A 19,907-nucleotide genomic window follows, 5' to 3' on the forward strand; every position below is an offset into this window, starting at 1 on the left:
GACTTCAAATACATCCACATTTGGTGAGACACAATTCAATCCATAACAGGTAAGTATTCTTACTTTATAACGGGTTTACTAAGGTTACCTTTCAAATTACTCTTCCTAAGGCCACAAAACCAGTCATTGGTGGAGCTGGAGTTCATATTCATATTTCATGACTTTATTGTTTAGAAAATAATCTTGGTACTCATTCCTCTGGGACTTTGAAAATAGTCTTTTTGGTTACTTCAGTGGTGTAGAGAGAATTAAGCAACACTAACCAGAACCCAAGTTTTATTGATGGCACCAGAACTACTGGTAAATCTGCACTTGTCAGAACCAATCCTTTAAGACAATTCTCCAGGCCTGGGCAGGGATTAAAAGAAAAACACAAAACAAAAAGATTGAACCCCAGGTGATCTTGGAGGATCTCTATATACATAATAACCCTGAGTGTCCTTGTAAAAAAGTTTTAAATATTAACTATTTACTCAATGGGGAATGAGTAAACAGCACCTAGGAGCATTTTTCTGTTTGATTTTGTGTGTGTGTGTATGTGTTTATATTTCATAGGGCACGGATGGGACAATGAACATTCCTCAGATATTTTAGTAGTTGCATTGGGAGATCAAAATTAACTGACATAGTATTTCTCTTTTCCCCCCAATTACACTTTAATGTCCTTAAACAATTGGTGTTTGTGAAACTGATTGGCTGCCCATTAATGTGGATCTGCCCGAGCACCTTGGGTTAATATCCTATACTGAAATGGATAAGTCAGAAAGTTGGGCCTTTGAAGCAAGCAGATGGATTTCAAGAACTGGGGGAGAGAATACCTGAATTTAGAGATCAGGGTAAATAGGAAAGTTTCCATTAGCCCCTTGAGGCCCCAGAGTCCTTAGATTCCTGCTACAAATACTCCCTAGTATTCCAAAAGTTTATCAAAATGACACTTCACTTCAAAATACCTTGGCAGTGGTTGGACATGTTTCGCTTTTTTAAGATTCCTGATATTTGTCTAAATGGAAACTTTCATTGTTAATAAACATATTTTAAAAATGCAAACCTCTCTCTAGCTGGTTTGGCTCAGTGGGTAGAACATTGGCCTATGGACCGAAGGGTCCTGGGTTCGATTCCAGTCAAGGACATGTACCTTGGTTACAGGTTCCTTCCCAGCCTAGACCCAGGTCGGGGCTCATGCAGGAGGCAGCCAGTCGATGTATTTCTCTCACATCGATGTTTCTCTATTTTTTCCTCTCTCTTCCACTCTCTCTAAAATCAATGGAAAAAATAACCTGGGATGAGGATTTAAACAAATAAATAAATATTTAAAAAAATAATAAAATGCAAACCTCTATGGGAAGCTAAGGGGTATTAGCTATTCACATATTTAATGTGAATCAGTTATGTTCACCCCTGGCTTTAAAGAACACTGAGATCATTGACAGTAAAATAGGTGGACGTATTGATGCAGGATGGGTAAAAGGAAGGGAAAAGTACTTTAGGAATGTGTTTTCCCAGCAAAAAATAATGTATGGTACAGGCACCTTGGGTTAATATCCTATACTGAAATGGATAAGTCAGAAAGTGGGGCCTTTGCAGCAAGCATATGGATTTGCGTGTGTGTGTGAGCCAGAGAGGCCATTCTCCTTTGTGTTGGTGCTATAGAGTAGAAGTTTACTCTGTTTATTTCCAGTCATGTTTTTGTTTTGCTTTTCAACTGAAGAAAAGCAAACATAATGTGTGTGTTTTTTTCTGAGTGCCATTAACATTATTTCATCTATGAATATTTCAATAATAGATATGTGGAATATATAATTGTTAGAATAAATTTAAACATCTAAAATTGTCACCACTGATTGCACTTAGGATGTGTGTTGGGGAATTGAATAAAAGAATTGATATAATAACAAACACTTTGCAATTTGTGTTAGTAATAGTTGGTAAAACCGGGGTAATGGTTAAGTAAAACAGATTTACATTCATCATACAGAAGTTGATTTTTCATCATTGTTACCAGTTAAAATACTCATTTCCAAAATTCCATGGCTATTTCCTATAAAGCACCTTGCAAATCGTTTTAGACACATTCATCAGCATCTGAGCAATCCTTATCATTCTTATGTAGGTAGTAAGAAAAGATTGCTTGTATTTGAAGTGACTTGAGGTGAATCCAACTTTAACTGAATCCTGCTTCTCTCTCTCTCTCTTTTTTAATGGGCAAAGAGGAATAGAGACAGGAGGGTTTAGTAAACAGAGCTGTTCTAATAACTATACTCCTAACTTTTGCCTTATGAGGTTTCCAAATGAGCTATCAGACTTAATATAAATCCCTTCCTGAGGCCTTCCTTCCGCAAAAAAATAATTTAGAACCTTCAAAAATGATTTATTATTAAAAAGGTATACCTCCTTCACTGACCCTGGGGTGCGTACACTCTGGATTGTATATAGACTATCGTCTTGTTATAGAGTCTTGAAAGCAATTGAGACTGTTAAACAATGATCGATCTGATAAAACCAGCCCATGTTTTATTATATTTACTGCTGTTAGGGTTTAGGGGATCAATAAATAATGCCCTGTTCTTCCCCTCCTGAGCTTGGAATCAATTCAGAATTAAGACCCCGTGTGAGAGACAAATGCAGGACCAATAGCTAGTTTTATTCTAAAGATGATTGGAAAATGTGGTTTTCCATGTTTCAGCAAACAGGATTAATACCCAACTACTGAGTTAAGTGGACTTTCCAACTTAGTCATTGGCACATCTGAACAACCAGAGGGCTCCCCAAAAGGACCTAGTTGACCCCCCTAAGGTTATCACATGGCAACAGTGAACTTGGCTGAGATATAAGACCAACAGAAAAGTGCCCAAAGTGGGCCGAGCTAGACGTGCTCAGTGTCGGAGGAGGGCCGAAGGCCAGGTGGCGGCTCTCGTGGACACTCTCACGAAAAGAAGAGGCACCAGGAAGAAAGAAGGTTCTACCCAACATCCTTCATCTAAAGGTTCCCTTTCCCTGGGCTTTCCCACACAAGCTGAATTCTCCCATCTCAAGTTATTACCAGGTTTGTTGTCAGTTACCGATTAAAATCTAAGTATACAGACAATGTAGTGCCTTTGATATAAAAAGCCTGAAATATGTACAGTATAATTATTCCATTGTCAAATTCCCAGAGATTGACCCAAATCCCTAATTAAATCACCTTTCTCTGTGAAACTCCTAACAAATCAAAACCCCAAATTCTGAAATTACAGTCCAAAATCACAGGTTTTGCTCAGCCATCCCGCTTGCCAGTGGTAACGCCTCTGATTCCTGAGTAGTGCAGGTGACTTCAGTGCCTGTCACTCACTAAACGTCGTTTTAGTTCCTTCAGCTTTTCAGAAGTCCTCTCCCCACTAAGGTAACTACCATTCTGATTTTCTATGTAGTTTTTAATTACTTATGGATGTATCCCTTACAGTATATTACTCAGTTTTGCCTGTTTTTGAACTTGAAATAAATTGTCATGTTTGACCCAATCCTCTGTCTTCTTTCTTTTGCTGGTTCTGGATTATCTATGTTAGTGTATGTGACTGTAGTTCATGATAGCACATGCTACAATTTACTGATCACTTCTATGGATTATTGATTATTTTTAATCTTGTTATCAATAACAACTTTTCTTCATTGACATTCTTCTTAACACTCATGCAAATATTTAACAGTGCACACTGAATAGTATTGATGCAAATATTGACTTATTCACTTTTAGTATGGTGTCTTACTTTTCAAAAAGCACAGTGAGCTAAGAGAACACAATATTATTATAATAGTAGCTTTATATGCAATAAGTTTAGAAACCACAGCAACCCTATATGTTATGGCCAGGAACCAGAAATTCAGTGGTAACTGGTGGAAGAATGGCATTCCAGGAAAATCTTGCTTGGATCAGGATTGCTAAAATACCATTTAGTCCATGTGGATCGCCTGAATTTTAACACCTGTGAACTCCTGCAAGATCTCTTCTATCGTAAGCTTAAGCATGGGACAACATTGACTATATCTTTGAGAAAATCTGCCTGAATATAACATTTTTTCTCAGAGTATTATTTGAAACTTTCTGGTCATCTTGCTAAATTTAGAAACTTGTAAAGATAGCAGACTCAGTCACCAGTTGTAAACTATGGTACCTTTTTCTCCAAATAGTATATTCAGAACATTTTAATGTTCATTTCTCACTTGAGCCCTGGGTCCCTAGAATCCCAATGCTGTAATGAATGTTGATTCTGTCTGTGACGTGTCTCCCACACTCTCTTGTCAGCAGGCATATCAAGTTCTGTGGTGCCCCAACTGCTACCACTAACTCTAGATATCAGATATTTAAATTTAATGAAATGTGCTTTTGCGGGGGAAAGGTTCATCCTTCAATCTTACATGTGTTTCATCTGAAAAATCTATTTGATCTCAAGCGGTTGATAGTCCTGAAGCATGTGACCCCAGTGGTCTGATGAAGCGTAATACCTCTGCCAGGAGCTAATCTCCAGAATGTCTCTTCTTTTCTAGGCCTTGAAAAATGTCTGCTCCTTTAGAGACACCGGAAGCTATGTTATGACTCTAATATCTTTCTCTGTAGCAATGCAGATGCCACGACTATTCACTTTCCTTGTTGTTCTATTATAGGTTCCTAGGAGGGTCAGCTGAGTTTTTAACTGTTCAACCTGTCCACTTTTTCTAACACATACAGGGCTGGTACTGTTGCAGGTTCAGAACATTCTGTTTATTTTTTCTTCTACTTTCCTTTGTGGTCCAGGCATTTGTTTTGGGAGTATACTTTTTGGGTTTTGCCTTTGGGCATTTAAAAAATAAATGAGAATTGCATCTTTCAGAAGGAAGTACTTGCAAACATACCTTGTTTAACTTCATCTTCTGAAGTTGAATAATCCTGTCCAAGAGGTACATCCTACAGAGCACATGACTCAGACCTGGACTCGAGATATTACTGCCTGCTGGGTTCTTGTTTACTATGTTACAACTTTTCTGTGTCTTCTCTTATCCCACCTTTCATCCAACTTCTTACACAGAATCCCCAATCGCTAAGCAACACTTGTACCTCAGTCTGTTATAAATTTATGCCAATTCAGTGAACCCCAATTCATGAAACTCTCATGTTATAAAATTATAAATATTTTACATTGATCTTGCTGGTGTTTTCTTCTCAATTCTGTACAGATTTTCAAATGTGATGTGGTCTAATGATCTATGTCTTGCAAAGGTAGTTCCCCAACAGTGCTAATTATTGCTTCTACCTGAAAATCTACTCTCAATAGGTCTCCAAAAAAAGATAGTTTAATCTCTTTCTGCAACCACACCTCCCTTCTTTTGTTATATTTCTTTGGGTATAAGTAAACTCCTGATCTAGTAACAATTAAAACCTTTTTTTTCTCCCATAAAACCCTTTCAAAGACATATTTGATTTGCGCATGTCTTCTCTTTAATTTCAGATACTTTAGCTTACCTTTTAAGACCTCAACCTATCTCTTAAGAATAATCTCTGTCTTCATCTAGGTCAGGCTATCTTCCTTTTTTTTTCTTTTATAGTCCCATTCTGATAGTCAGACTGAAGCACATTTTAAAAAGCATTGTGGAGTTTAAAAAGCAAACTTAGTATCTTAAAACAGAGTATGAATACAAACTTTTTGTTTTAATTTTCAGAGTTTACTTAGTTTTCTTTCTATCTCATCCAAACTGATGGCATATCCTATCTAATAAAAGAGTAATATGCAAATTGACCATACCTCCGCTACACCCACGAGCCACGCCCACAAGCCACGCCCACCAGCCAATCAGGAGCGAATATGCAAATAAACCCAACCAAGATGGCTACGGCCACAGAGAGCAGGAGGGAAGCTTGCGTTTCCCCGGCAATGGAGGAAGCCAAGCTTTCCGCCTGCCCTTGCAGGCCTAGGCCTCCACTCAAGGCTACAAAGTTTCAATGATAGAAGATACATAAACCCAAACAGAAATGGCGGCAGCCACAGAGCTGGAAAGAGCAGGAGGCTAGGGTTGTCCCCGGTGATGGAGGAAGCCAAGCTTTCCGCACACCCTGGCCGGCCCAGGCCTCTGCTTAAGGCTACAAAGTTTCAATTATAGAAGATACATAAATCCCAACAGAAATAGCTGCCACCTCGGAGCAAACAGAAGGCTTGGCTTCACTCCAGGCTACAAAGTTTCAATTATAGAAGATAAATAAACCCCAGATACCAGGGCCTCCACTTGGGTCACCAGGGGGCGTGGCCGGCCTGCAAACCACCACAGGCCCCTCGCCCAGGCCGCCCCACACCCCAAGGGAACCCCCACCCTGATCTGGGACACCCTTCAGGGCAAACCAGCTGGCCCCCACCCATGCACCAGACCTCTATTCTATCTAATAAAAGAGTGATATGCAGATTGACCATCACTCGAACACACAAGATGGCTGCCCCCATGTGGTCAAAGATCCTGCCCCCATGTGCACACAAGATGGCCGCCACAAGATGGCCAGCAGGGGAGGGCAGTTGGGAGGGACCAGGCCTGCAAGGGAGGGCAGTTGTGGGCAATCAGGCCAGCAGGGAAGGGCAGTTGGGGCGGACCAGGCCTGCAGGGGAGGGCAGTTAGGGGTGACCAGGCCTGCAGGGGAGGGCAGTTAGGGGTGACCAGGCCTGCAGGGGAGGGCAGTTGGGGCGGACCAGGCCTGCAGGGGAGGGCAGTTAGGGGTGACCAGGCCTGCAGGGGAGGGCAGTTAGGGGTGACCAGGCCTGCAGGGGAGGGCAGTTAGGGGCAAACAGGCTGGCAGGGGAGCAGTTAGGCATCAATCAGGCTGGCAGGGGAGTGGTTAGGGGGTGATCAGGCTGGCAGGCAGAAGCGGTTAGGGGTAATCAGGAAGGCAGGCAGGCGAGCAGTTGGGAGCCAGCAGTCCTGGATTGTGAGAGGGATATCTGACTGCCCAGTGGGATCGGGTTTAAACGGGCAGTCAGACATCCTTCGAGGGGTCCCAGATTGGAGAGGGTGCAGGCTGGGCTGAGGGACACCCGCCCCATGCACGAATTTTGTGCACCAGGCCTCTAGTTTTCTTTATAATAAAGGGTCTCCATTTTTTTTGCACTTGTTTACTTAAGTCCACCATATTGTGATTAAAATTTTTTCTGCCTTTGCTTATCAAATTTAAAGTTATTTTATACCTAAGGCTAAGTGGAAGGGAATGATTTGAGCTTACATATAATCCATATGAATAAATAAGTTTTCTGGACTATAGTTTCTTTCCCTGAATGCAGTTCAGAGGAACAAAACCTGGAGAACTGTTTTAGCATTTAGCTACCTCACCACACCCATGCAAGGGATAAGAACAGAGTTAATATTAGGAATTGAAAAAGTTCAATATGGCTAGAGTATAAAGATGAAGAAGAAATTGAGCCCAGAAAAAATAGGCAAAGGGCCAAAGCATACAAAGATATGTAGATGATTAGCATTATGAACAATATCGGACAACCTGTCCTTGAGTTTAGAATCTCTAGAAAGTTTGTGCAGGAGGGTGAAACAGCTACAATCATCTTAGAGAATTTGTGATATGTAAGCAAATAAAAATTATGGCAAGGAATCACTCATTTTTCCTGGCCTTATGGGGCAATAGGAGGAGTATACTCTAAATGAAGGGATACCCTTTTTCACTAGGCTGTGTTACTTCATCTTGCGTATTCTCCAGGACTGTATATAGTTTTTATCCAGATTGTCTGGGAAGCTAGATCCATCCAACATAATTTGGTTGGTAATGGTGATCAAATATAGAAAAAATGAGTAGAGTGATGTTTTACAAATTTTGATTTCCTTAGGTGAGTAATTTTAGTGGAAGAAAGAGAAAGACATTTTTTTTTTTCTCATCACTCCAGGTGGTTCTAAAGTCTTCATTTTAGTTCTGGGAAGCAGCTTATATATAAAAAAAGTAATCAGAATTACTGAGTTCATCATGAAAAATAAGTTTATAATTAGCAGAGCACATGACAAAAAGCTGTTTTATTTTTACAATGCATCCCAAGCTAAAATAATTGCTCAAGAAAAGTACACACATGATAAATTTTGGTTCCTATAAAATGTCTAAAATTTAGTTTGAGACTCTTTTGGTTAATTCTATGGTATAATTTTAAAGAATTATTTTCCATGTTAAATGCACTTTACAAATTCACTTTCATTGGACATTAAACATGTTTTAATCAAAACTATTTTACATGACTTTTAGATAGCTTATTATTATGGAAATCAGCTCTAAGAAAATGCTTTTTGTTGATTTCTGATATTTAGATAGTGTTCCAGGCCTGCATTAGAATTGCATGCAAATGATATATATACTGGGGATCCCTGGCATGTGCCCTGACCAGAAATTGAACCATGACATCCTGGTTTATAGTTCTGTGCTCAACCACTTTATCAAAGAATCAGTTCTTGGTTTCATTGAATTTTTGTAATTTTTTTAAAATTCTATTTTATTTATTTCTGTTCTGATCTTTATTTCCTTCTACTCATATTGGGCTTTGTTTGTTGTTCTTTTCCTAGTTCCTTTATGTGTAAAGTTGGATTGTTTATTTGAAATTTTTCTTGGTTCTTGAGGTAGGCCTATATTGCTATGAATTTCCTGCTTAGGACTGCTTTTCTCTGAGTCCCACAGATTTTGTGTTGTTTTCTTTTCACTTTCATTTATCTCAAGGTATCTTTTGATTTATTCCTTGATCTCATTGTTAACTCATTCATAGTTTAGTCAGATATTATTGTTAACTCATTTATAGTTTAATCACATATTATTTTAGTTAACTCATTTATAGATTAGTGGTCACTAGAGTTTGTGTGCTCTCTAGTTGTTTCTTGTTACTGATTTCTAGTTTCATATTGCTGTGGTCAAAGAAGATACTTGACAGGATTTCCATCTTAAAATTATTGAGACTTGTTTTGTGTCCTAACATGTGGTCTAGCCTGGAAATTGTTCCATGTGCAATGGAAAGAATGTATATTAGGCTGCTTTGGGTGAAATACTCTGAAAATATTAATTTAATCTATCCGGTCTATTGTGTCATACAGAAACCTGAGGCCTTTATCTGTTGGCATGTAGGGACCCCTGCACCCTGTGTGCACCTGTGGGACTTTGGCAGGTCCTGCACACTGTTCTCCCAGAGGAGGGGCCTTTCCCCTTGCCCCCAGGGGATCTGCTGGGGCCCCTACTGCCTCACTTTGTCCCCAGGGCTGGTCACCACCAGACCAGAGCCTGCCAGTCTGATGGTGACAGTGCTCTCTCCCCAGTGTTGACAGTGAGTGTGTCCCCATCGGGGAGGTGGGGCATCTCTGACATGTAGAGGACTCTACACTGCCTCTCATGCTGGAAGTGCATGTGTTTTCCTTTGTTCCTGTAGAAAACAGCAGCTTTGGAGAATTTCCTGCACACAGGGATGTTACACATTTCTCTGACCTTGGGTTGTGAGGAATGCTTTGTAGCTTGTGATTTGTCTCTCCAGATTTCTGTAATTTTCTCCTTTTGGGGGGGCTCAGGAAGAGCCAGCTGTTGCCTGACTAGCTTCTGGCCCTGAGGTCTCACTTAGCACAGAGGTCTCTACCCCGAGATGATGCACACACCTACTAACAGGGCTTCTTTTCTTACATCCGATCTCTAATCCACCTGGGATTTCCCTTTTAAATAACAAAATGCTATGTCAGATAAAAACAAAGAAAAATACATGAGCAGACACAAAAAGACAACTATTATAAAATTTAATTTATAGGGAAAGTCAAAAATAGATAAAGGAGTAGAGACAGAAAGCAGATTAGGAGTTGCCAGGGGCAGGAGGAGGGGGGAGAGAGTACTTTTTTTTTAATATATATATTTTATTGATTTTTTACAGAGTGGAAGGGAGAGGGATAGAGAGCCAGAAACATCGATAAGAGAGAAACATCAATCAGCTGCCTCCTGCACACTCCCCACCGGGTATGTGCCTGCAACCAAGGTACATGCCCTTGACCGGAATCGGACCTGGGACCCTTGAGTCCGCAGGCCGACGCTCTATCCACTGAGCCAAACTGGTTAGGGCGGAGAAAGTACTTTTGATGCAGGATTCATTTTGGGGTGATTGGACATTCTGCAACTAGACAGTGGTGATGTTAGCACAGCAGCATCATGATTACTTCATGGTCAGGAATGGCATCATTTAAAACACAAACAGTAATTTCTATTGATTACTTAAATGTAATCCTACATAATAAAGGGTAATATCCAAATCAACCGGACAGCAAACGACCAGTTGCTATGACGCACACTGATCACAAGGGGGCAGATGCTCAAGGCAGGAGCTGCCTCCTGGTGGTCAGTGCACTCCCATAGGGGGAGCGCCACTCAGCCACAAGCCGGGCTTACAGCTGGCGAGCACAGCGGCAGTGGTGGGAGCCTCTCCTACCTCTGCAGCAGCGTGCTAAGGATGTCCAACTGCGGCTTAGGCCTGCTCCCCTGATTCTTCATCCAGCAGTGGTGGGGCCTCAGTTTTGTCTGGGGCCAGCCCTGGCTACACAGCTGCAGCTGGAGAGGCTGCTGGAGTTGGCACAAGATCTGGAGGAGGACACACCTCCAGCTCTGCATCCTGCTCCTCAGGATGGACTTCAGGTGTTATAGGACGAGCTGCCTCTGCCTCCTGGGCTGGTGCTGGAGTTAGGAGAGAAGAAAAGATCACCCACGTGCCTGCATTTCCACCTGCCCTCCAAAGTCAGAACATGGCCACAGCCCAGGACCCTCCACAGGATGCCTGCCCAGGCAGGCAGTCCAGCACATGGGTGGTCTGAGGTTGGTCTTTGCTCCTGGCCAGCATCTGGAGGTGCTCCCTGTGTGTCTGGCACCAGTCTCTCTGCATAAACTCACATACACCTTGCCCACCATTCCACCCCCACTTCCCCCACCTTCCTAACCCTTGGGCTCTGCCTCCTTGGGCTCCAGGTCATCAGGCCCAGTACATTTAATATAAGCACCAAGGATGCAGTTGGAAATTTTGAGCTTCCTGTCTAATCTGGCCTGCTTCGGGGTTGGAGGCCTTCTTGTTCCACCCACGGGCCCTGGCACCTCAGACGCCCAGGTGGCCACACTCACTTCAGGCCTGCTCTGGCCCTTGGTGATGTGGCTCACTGCACCCTCACTGCTGGACATGGGGAAGGGGTCTTCCTTGACCAGCTGCTGCTCCACCTTGATCTAGGTTGTGCTCTGCAATGACAGTGACCAGCAGCTGGTCAGGAGGACTAAATCCTGGCCCTAGTCGCTGCTGCTTCTGCCCACTGGACCTTCTGCTCCCAGATCAGGCCCAGCCCTGTGTCTGCACAGACATCCACCCAGGGGAAGTGAGAGTCACCTCCAGCGCTCAGGATAGACCTCGGGCAGAGGGTGCCACCCACCTTCCACATCCACCCGGCCAACCTTGACCTGGGGTGTGAACATGACAGGCCCACCTGGTTTTTGACCACTCCTCACCCTATTCCTGCTCCAGGCCCACCACATGTGCACCCCTTTACACACACAGAGCGACAAACAGACACACACACACACACACACCCCACTCCCCACCCCCCACCCCCATACCCTGCTCAGGTGGGATCAAAGCTGTGGCCTGACCCGAGCAAAATCTCCCTGAGCCTCCCTATTTAATTTCTTGGCCAATTTTCCCTCTTACATTTTTGAGACATATTCTAGAAATGTTCATGTTCCCCTAAGTATTCATTATTGGTCATCACTTTGGTGTCTTTTTCTTCCATGCTTCATCATTCACTAAAACACTGATACATCTCAAATCTGTATCTTCAGTTTAAATTGTTCTCCTGAATTTTAGATGGAAAACTACCCAACTAGAAAACATGTAGGATTTTATAACACAATTCATTTTAAATTTTACTTCTCATATTTGTCTATCACCTCTTTATATTTTTTTTCGTTTTAATTAAGGGCATCATCACTATACTCCATAATAACATCTGCTTTGTCTTCATATAGCTAACAAATTACCAAAGTTTTGCCATTATCAAGACTTTAAAACTGTTCTAAAATTGTCTTCAAATACTGCTCATATCTTTCTACCACAGACTCCAAACCCCAGCAACACAGAATGTATTCTATCCATGTTGTTGCATATGGCATTTTTCTTGTTTGGAATATGTATTCACCCAAGTTAAAGTCGTCTTTGTCTTCCCCTAGAAGAGTTGGCTACTTCCATAGTGAGATGACTAGCCTGTATATATACTTAAACATGCATTTCTATCACTAATGTTATTTGCTCTTGTATTGAGAAAAGTTGATGTAAATGCTGGTACATTTCTGTATATTTCAAATAAAATCAAGTTAGAAACAAAAGTAGTATTGGAGATAAAAATCTAACTACTTCTTAAGGTAACAGTTTCTATTGAATAGAAAGATGTAAAAATCTACATTTGTATGTATTTGTTAATGTAGCCCAATATGTACAAATGAAATGATAGAGCTAAAAGAGAAAAACAAAACACACAAAAAACTCAAAATCATAGTGGAAGATTATAACACGTATATTTCAATATCTGGAATGATTAACACATCCAGTATAATTTATTTGTATAAAGCAATAAACACAATTGCAGAATATATATTTTCAAGTTCACATAGAACATTTAGAAAAATTGACCAGATGCTGAGTCATAAAACAAGTTCCAATATATTGTAGAGTGATGAGCACTTTGCGCACAAATTAATTTGGACTAGAAAATGTACAGCTATTAGGAAAATTAAAATTGACACATTTTTGGAATACTTCTTGAGTTAAAATATATTTAGAAATGAATAAAAGTTAAAATACTTTGTAACAAAACTAAAGCCAATGTTAGAGTGAAATATATTGTAAATATACATATAGGAAAAGAATGAGGCAGAAATTCAGTTATTAGCATCCATCTCAAGAACTTGGTATAAACAACACATTTAATTCAAATACAGAAAAAATGCCCTAGCTGGTTTGGCTCAGTGGATAGGGTGTTGGCCTGCGGACTGAAGGGTCCTGGGTTCGATTCTGGTCAAGGGCACATGCCTGGGTTGCAGGCTCAATCCCCAGTAGGGAGAGTGCAAGAGGCAGCCAATCAATGATTCTCTCTAATCATTGATGTTTCTCTCCCTCTCCCTCTCCTTCTCCCTCTCCCTCTCCCTCCCTTCCTCTCTGAAATCAATAAAAATATATTTTAAAAAAGAAAAAAAGAAAAATCAGGAGTAATATAAAGAAAAATATTATATTGTATATTATACCAAGCATACAATAAAGAGAATCAAGAAAGGCAAAATTAGTTCCTTGGAGCAACTAATCAAATAGGAAGATATTGATGTGCCTGACCAAGTGAAACAAAGAGAGATGTCAATAATAATACCAGAAATAAAAAGTTAAATCTATAAAAATCCAGAAGATAGTAAAAGGATATCAAGAGGATGTTGAAAATTACTTTTTAAAAAATAAAATTTTGAACAAAATAAATTTCTAGTAAAATATAACTTAAAACTGATGAGAAAGAATAAGATAATCTAAATAATCATATACCTATTTAAGTAATTAATAATAAAAATGTATAAGTTAAACTCTTAGTAAATAGAAATAGAATTATTTCTCATTATAATAAATGACATTTAACAAACACATCAAATATTGGACTTAATAGTGAAGTTTCCCTTTTAGATCAATTGAAGGATGCCCAGTGTCACCATGTCTATTCACTCTTGCAAATATATGTACTAGTATATATAATATATTAATATATATTATCAAGTTTGCTCAATATGAAACCAAAAGAAAATATCTTATATTTCTTTGTATAAATGATAAATAGAAAATAGAAAGTCTGTTTAATATCATAAAAATATAAAATAGAACTGAATCTATTGAAAGATGTCAAACCTCTACATAGAGAAATTTACTACATTATTGAAATAAGTAAATAAAACAATAGAATAAAAAGACAGCACATGAAATGGGAGAAAATGTTTGAAAATAATATATCTTATATGGAATTAATATTCAGATTATACAATAAGTAGTAAGAACTCAACAATAGAAAAGACAACCCAAAGAAAAAGTGGATGAAGGACTCGAATAGACGTTTCTCCAGATAAGATATACTAATTGATAATAATCACACAAGAAATTCTTCAACATCATTGGTCATTAGGAAATGCAAACCAAAACCACAATGAGAAACAAACTCATAGATATAGAGAACAAATTTATTTTCACCAGGTAGGAGGGGAGTTGCGGGGAATGATTGGAAAAGGTGAAGGGATTAAGAAGTACAAATTGACAGTTATAAAAATAGTCAAGAAAATATAAAGTACAACACAGGGATTATAATCAATAATCCTGTATAATAAAGAGATAACATGCAAACTGACCCTCATGCCCTCATGTCACAAGATGGCCGCCCCCACATCATCACAAGATGGCCACCCCCATGTTGTCACAAGATGGCTTCCCCCACATTGCCACAAGATGGCCAGCAGGGGAGGGCAGTTGTGAGTGATTGGGCTGGCAGAGGAGCTGTTAGGTGTCAATCAGGCCGGCAGGGGAGCAGTTAGGTGGCTATCAGGCTGGCAGGCAGAAGCGGTTAGGGGCAATCAGGCAGGCAGGCAGGTGAGCTGTTAGGAGCCAGCCATCCCGGATTGTGAGAGGGATGTCCGACTAAACCAGCAGTCCCAGATTGGAAAGGGTGCAGGCTGGGCTGAGAGACACCCTCCCCCCCAGTGCACGAATTTCATGCACTGAGCCTCTAGTATTGCAATAACTATGTATGGTGTCAGATGGGTCCTTGTCTTTTCTGGGTGGTCACTTCATAAGTTATATAAATGTCTAATCACTGTTGTACACCTGCAACTAATATAACATTTTATGGAGACTGTAATTAATTTTTTTAATTTAATGAAATTATACTCACTGGCTGTAATAATCATAGCTTTTTAAAAAAAATGGCAAATAAGTGCTGGTGAGGATGTGAAGAAATTATAATCCTCATGCATTGCTGGTAGGAATGTAAAATGGTGTACTCACTATGGGAAATAGTTTGGTGTTTATTCAAACAATTAAATATAGAATTGTCATATCACCTAGAAATTCTATTCTTAAATATACACCCCAAAGGACTGAAAACATATTTTTCCACAAAAAAAATTATACGAATTTTCAGCAGCATTATTTATAATAGTTAAAAACTTAAAACAATAAAAAGCCCTGTGATAATAATAATTAGATCAATAAAAGATGCTTTATTCAGCTATAAAAAGGGAAATACTGTTACGTTCTGCAACATAGATTGACCTTCAAACATGCTAAGTTAAACAAGCTAGACACAAACTCCACAAATTGTATGATTTTATTTTAATGAAATGTCCCAAGTGGGCATATCCATAACCAGGGGAAGAGTTGATCAAGGAGAATAGGATGAATTGCTAACAATATACTGTGATATTAGTAATGTTCTAGAATTAGTGGTAATATTTATATAAAATTGTGAACATACTATAAAGCACTGAATTTTATAATTTAAAACAGTGATCTTTATGTTATGTGAAAATATATTTTTTAAAAAGGTCAAACTCTTTATGAAGGAAAAGGTAAGGTAGAAGGGCCTGCTCTATCAAGTACCAAGGTATTTTATGAAGTTACTTAATGTAAGATAGTGTGATATAGACAGATAGTTAAATGGAATATATTGACATCTAGAAACAGAACCAAGCATCCATGGGTACTTATTTTATGACAATCCTATCATTGTAGAGCAGTGAGCAAAGTTGAGATATTTTCAATAAATTTTGTTGAGTCAATTTGGATAACAATGAAATTATAACCCAACTCACACTGAGCAAAATATAAATTTCAAGTAGTTCGATTAGATGTGAGAGGCAAACACATCATAACATAACAAAGTTTTTAGAAGAAAATAGAGAAGAATATATATGATCATTTGTATAGCAAAAAGGACACAAAATTAAAGAGGTGGTTAAATTTGACTATAGTGAAATTAAAAATAAATTTGCAGCAAAAGGCATAGTAAGCAAGTACAAGTTTTAGTTGTGGAGTGGGAAGCATATTTTCATTACATATAAACAACAAAGGGCCCTTATCTAGAATACACAAAGCATGTCACCAAATCAATGAGGAGAAGACAAACCTCAGAACATGGACAAGAAAATTGAAAAGTATGTTCTTAAATTAAGATATATATAAATGACTAATATATGAAATGTAATAAAATGCATTAATAAGGAAATATAAATAAAAAGTATAATTATATTTCACTGCACAGTAAACTGATGACTATAATTAAGCAGGGTAAAAATATTTTCTGGTGAATTTGTGCAACAATGACAATTCTCACACCACATTAACAGTATCTGCTAAAATAGAACTTAGGCACATTATTTGACCTAGCAATTTCCTCTCAGAAAATATCCAACCAAAGTTTGATAAAAGGATGCTCATAGTAGAATTATTTATAATAGCAAAAAAAGTAGAAATAGTTGATATATCTGTCAATAGAGGATTGAATGTATAAATTATATAATATTCATTCAGTGGATTATTACAGAGTAGTGAAAATTAATTACAGTTATAAGCCACAAGACAGATGAATCTTACAAATATAATATTAAGGGAAAGAAACTAGATGCAGAAAAAAATGCAAAAAGTGTATGATTCCAGTTATGTAAGTTCAAAGGTAAGGGAAAATAAGGATGACCAGAAAAAGTATTTCATGAAAGCATAGACAAATATATTTAACTGGAAGCTTGGTGCACGAATTCATGCACCAGTGGGGTTCCTCAGCCTGGCCTGTGAGATTGGACTGAAACTGGTTCTCCAACATACCCCAACGGGCCCAAGGTTGTGAGAGGGTGCAGGCCAGGCTGAGGGACTCAATTGGTACATGATCGGGGTCAAGGAGGGACGTGGGAGGTCAACCAGTCAGGGAGGGGCCCAGGGAGGGCTCCAGGGCATGTTCTGCCCATCTCGCTCAGTCCTGATCAGCCAGACCACAGCAGCAAGCTAACCTACCAGTTGGAGCATCTGCCCCCTGGTAGTCAGTGCACATCATAGCGACTGGTTGACTGGTCAAATGTCTGCCCGCTGGTGGTCCATGCACGTCATAGCAAGCGGTTGAGCAGCCTTAGCATATCAATAGCATATTACGCTTTAATTGGTTGAATGGATGACTGGACAACCGGACACTTACCATATTAGGCTTTTATTATATAAGATGACATTATATGATATGTTCAAAGCTGTCATTCTCTGGTGATACATAGTCAGTACACCACACTAAAGTATGAGGAATGTGTGGCATTAATGCTGCATTTACACAGATCCCTGAATATGCACCTGTGTTGCTTCAGATGGTTTGTATTTTTATTTGAACTTGTACTTTAGCATAACACACAAGGACTAATCAAGTGGATTCAAACTTTGCATGTATATATATATATGTTTATTTCTATGCTGTGTGTCTATATGGTGTGTATATCTGTGTGTGTATATATATGTATGTATATATATACACATATGTGCTTGTGTGTGCCATGTATATGTGTGAACAAGCTGTGGACTTCCATGTGTTAGTCATGTTTTTCTAGTTTTTTATGTAAGTGGTGATTACATATATATATTCACTTTTAGAGCATTTATTAAGCTATATACATTTGTACTTTTGCAAGTTTTTTGTGTGGTTTATAACTCATAACAGAAAAAGTAACACAAATTATGAAAAGAAAAGAAAAGAAAATATATCAGACTTTCCCTATGGCTCTGAAGAGCAGTAATAAGATCCAGGGACAGAGGCTTCCAGGAGGTAAAACATCCACTTACACCGTTGGACACAGGCTAGGGAATTCAAAGAGCTCTATCTTACTTAATACAATAAATTCATTATTTGCTCTTTTCACCTGAATTGCTTGTCTTCTGAAATAATTCAGGGCCCTAGAGAAATAACTTTAAGATTCATTCTGGGAAATTATTTACCATCTAGAGGCACAGTGCACGAAATTCGTGTACTCAGGGGAGTCTCTCAGACCAGCCTGTGCCCTCTTGCAGGCTGGGAGCCCTCAGGGGATGTCCGACTGCCATGGAGGCGGGAGAGGCTCCCGCCACTGCTGCTGCGCTCAGTGAGCATCTGCCCCCTGGTGGTCAATGCGCATCATAGCGACCGGTCGTTCCGCCGTTCAGTCGATTTGCATGTTATATAGGATTAGTGGTCTAGCATAAGGTAAATAATTTTGGTCAGAAACCTAATTTAAATGTTCAGAGAATAAGGGGCAGACACATTTATATGCACAGACAAGCACACACACAGGGTCAATTCCTTTTCACATTTATTGTATTATCCATTCACTTTCAAGGAATGCAAGGCATTTTAATATCCAAACAATATGTAGTTTGAAACTTGATTCCCAAGGCAAAAAGAAAAGGTGATCAGCATAAGTTTAAAAAAAAGTCTTTTATTTTATAATAACAAATGCTAGAAGTTCAATATTTCTGCTCAAATACAGAGGCAGGAAGGCATATTTACAAAAGGCCTCTCAGTGTTTGCCATTGCCTTTACACAAGACAACATTGATAAAACCTTTGCATCCCATAGCAGGTGCTGGGTTTTCTCTTGGGGACATGTGCAGTTCAGATATTGCCTTTCATCTGAACTTTAAATACATTTTAAAAATAGAGTCTGCATTTTAATAGAATTTGTAAATTAAAACTCTCTTATTTTTGGCATTATAATGTCTTCCATGAATTTACTTTTAAAAAATGAATCAAAGCAAAATCTAATTATTATCTAAAAGCCAGCAAAGGCAGAAAAATGCGAAAAGGTTTTTAAAATGAAGCTTTGGTTTGCCTTGCCCATAAGAGAATTAAACATATGTAATAAATATTTGAGGATTTTAAGCACATCTATACTAATAAAAGGGTAATATGCTAATTAGACCGGACATCTTCTGGATGACCTTCCGATATTCTTCCAGACAAAGCTATGGTGGCAGAGGTGAGACCAAGGCAGTTAGGGGTGATCAGGCCAGCAGGGGCGAGCAGTTAGGGGGATCAGGCTGGCAGGGGAGAGAAGTTAGGGGGATCAGGCCAGCAGGGGAGAGTAGTTAGAGATCAGGCCGGCATGCAGAGGCAATTAGGGGCAATAAGGCAGGAAGGCAGAGGCGATTAGGGGCGATCAGGCAGGCAGGAGAGTAGTTAGGGGCATCAGGCAGGCAGGCAGACAGAATGATTAGGGGTGATTAGGCAGACAGGCAGGTGAGCAGTTAGGAGCCAACAGTCCCAGGTTGTGAGAGGGATATCCGACTGCCGGTTTAGGCCTGATCTCTGTGGGCTCGGGCCTAAACTGGCAGTCAGACATCCCCCGAGGGGTCCCGTATTGGAGAGGGTGCAGGCCAGGCTGAGGGACAAACACCCCCCCTCCGTGCACGAATTTCATGCACCGGGCCTCTAGTTTAATAATAATAGTCTCCATTCTTTCAGGTATTTAAATATTTAAAATGTTCCCAGCCTGTGTGACTCAGTTCTTTGGGCATCATCCTGTGCACCAGGACATTCCAGTTCAATTCCTGGTCAGGGCACAAACTCTGGTTGCCTGTTTCAGCTCCAGTAGTGGGTATGCAGAGGGCAGCAAATAGATGATGTTTCTCTCTCATCCATGTTTCTATCTCCCTCTCCCTCTCCCTTTCTCTCTTTCTCAAAATCAATAAAAACACATTTAAAAAATATTTAAAATGAATAATTTTATAATCACCTGAATAATTAGAAACTTATTTTTAGGAGCTAGGCTATATGTATGTTTTAATGACACAATATGAGATTAAATAAACACTTCAATTTAAATTTTAAAAAATTACCTAAAAATGATATCCTAAAGCA

At 39.5% G+C, this 19,907-nt stretch overlaps 1 protein-coding gene across 28 annotated transcripts in view; it reads left to right on the top strand.

Moving 5' to 3' along the window:
- PTPRD (protein tyrosine phosphatase receptor type D) overlaps positions 1-19,907 on the top strand; it is a 2,215,209-nt gene that overhangs the window by 806,089 nt on the left and 1,389,213 nt on the right. The window lies entirely within an intron of this gene.

This window comes from Plecotus auritus (assembly GCF_963455305.1).
Source record: "Plecotus auritus genome assembly, chromosome: 5".
Taxonomy (NCBI): domain Eukaryota; kingdom Metazoa; phylum Chordata; class Mammalia; order Chiroptera; family Vespertilionidae; genus Plecotus; species Plecotus auritus.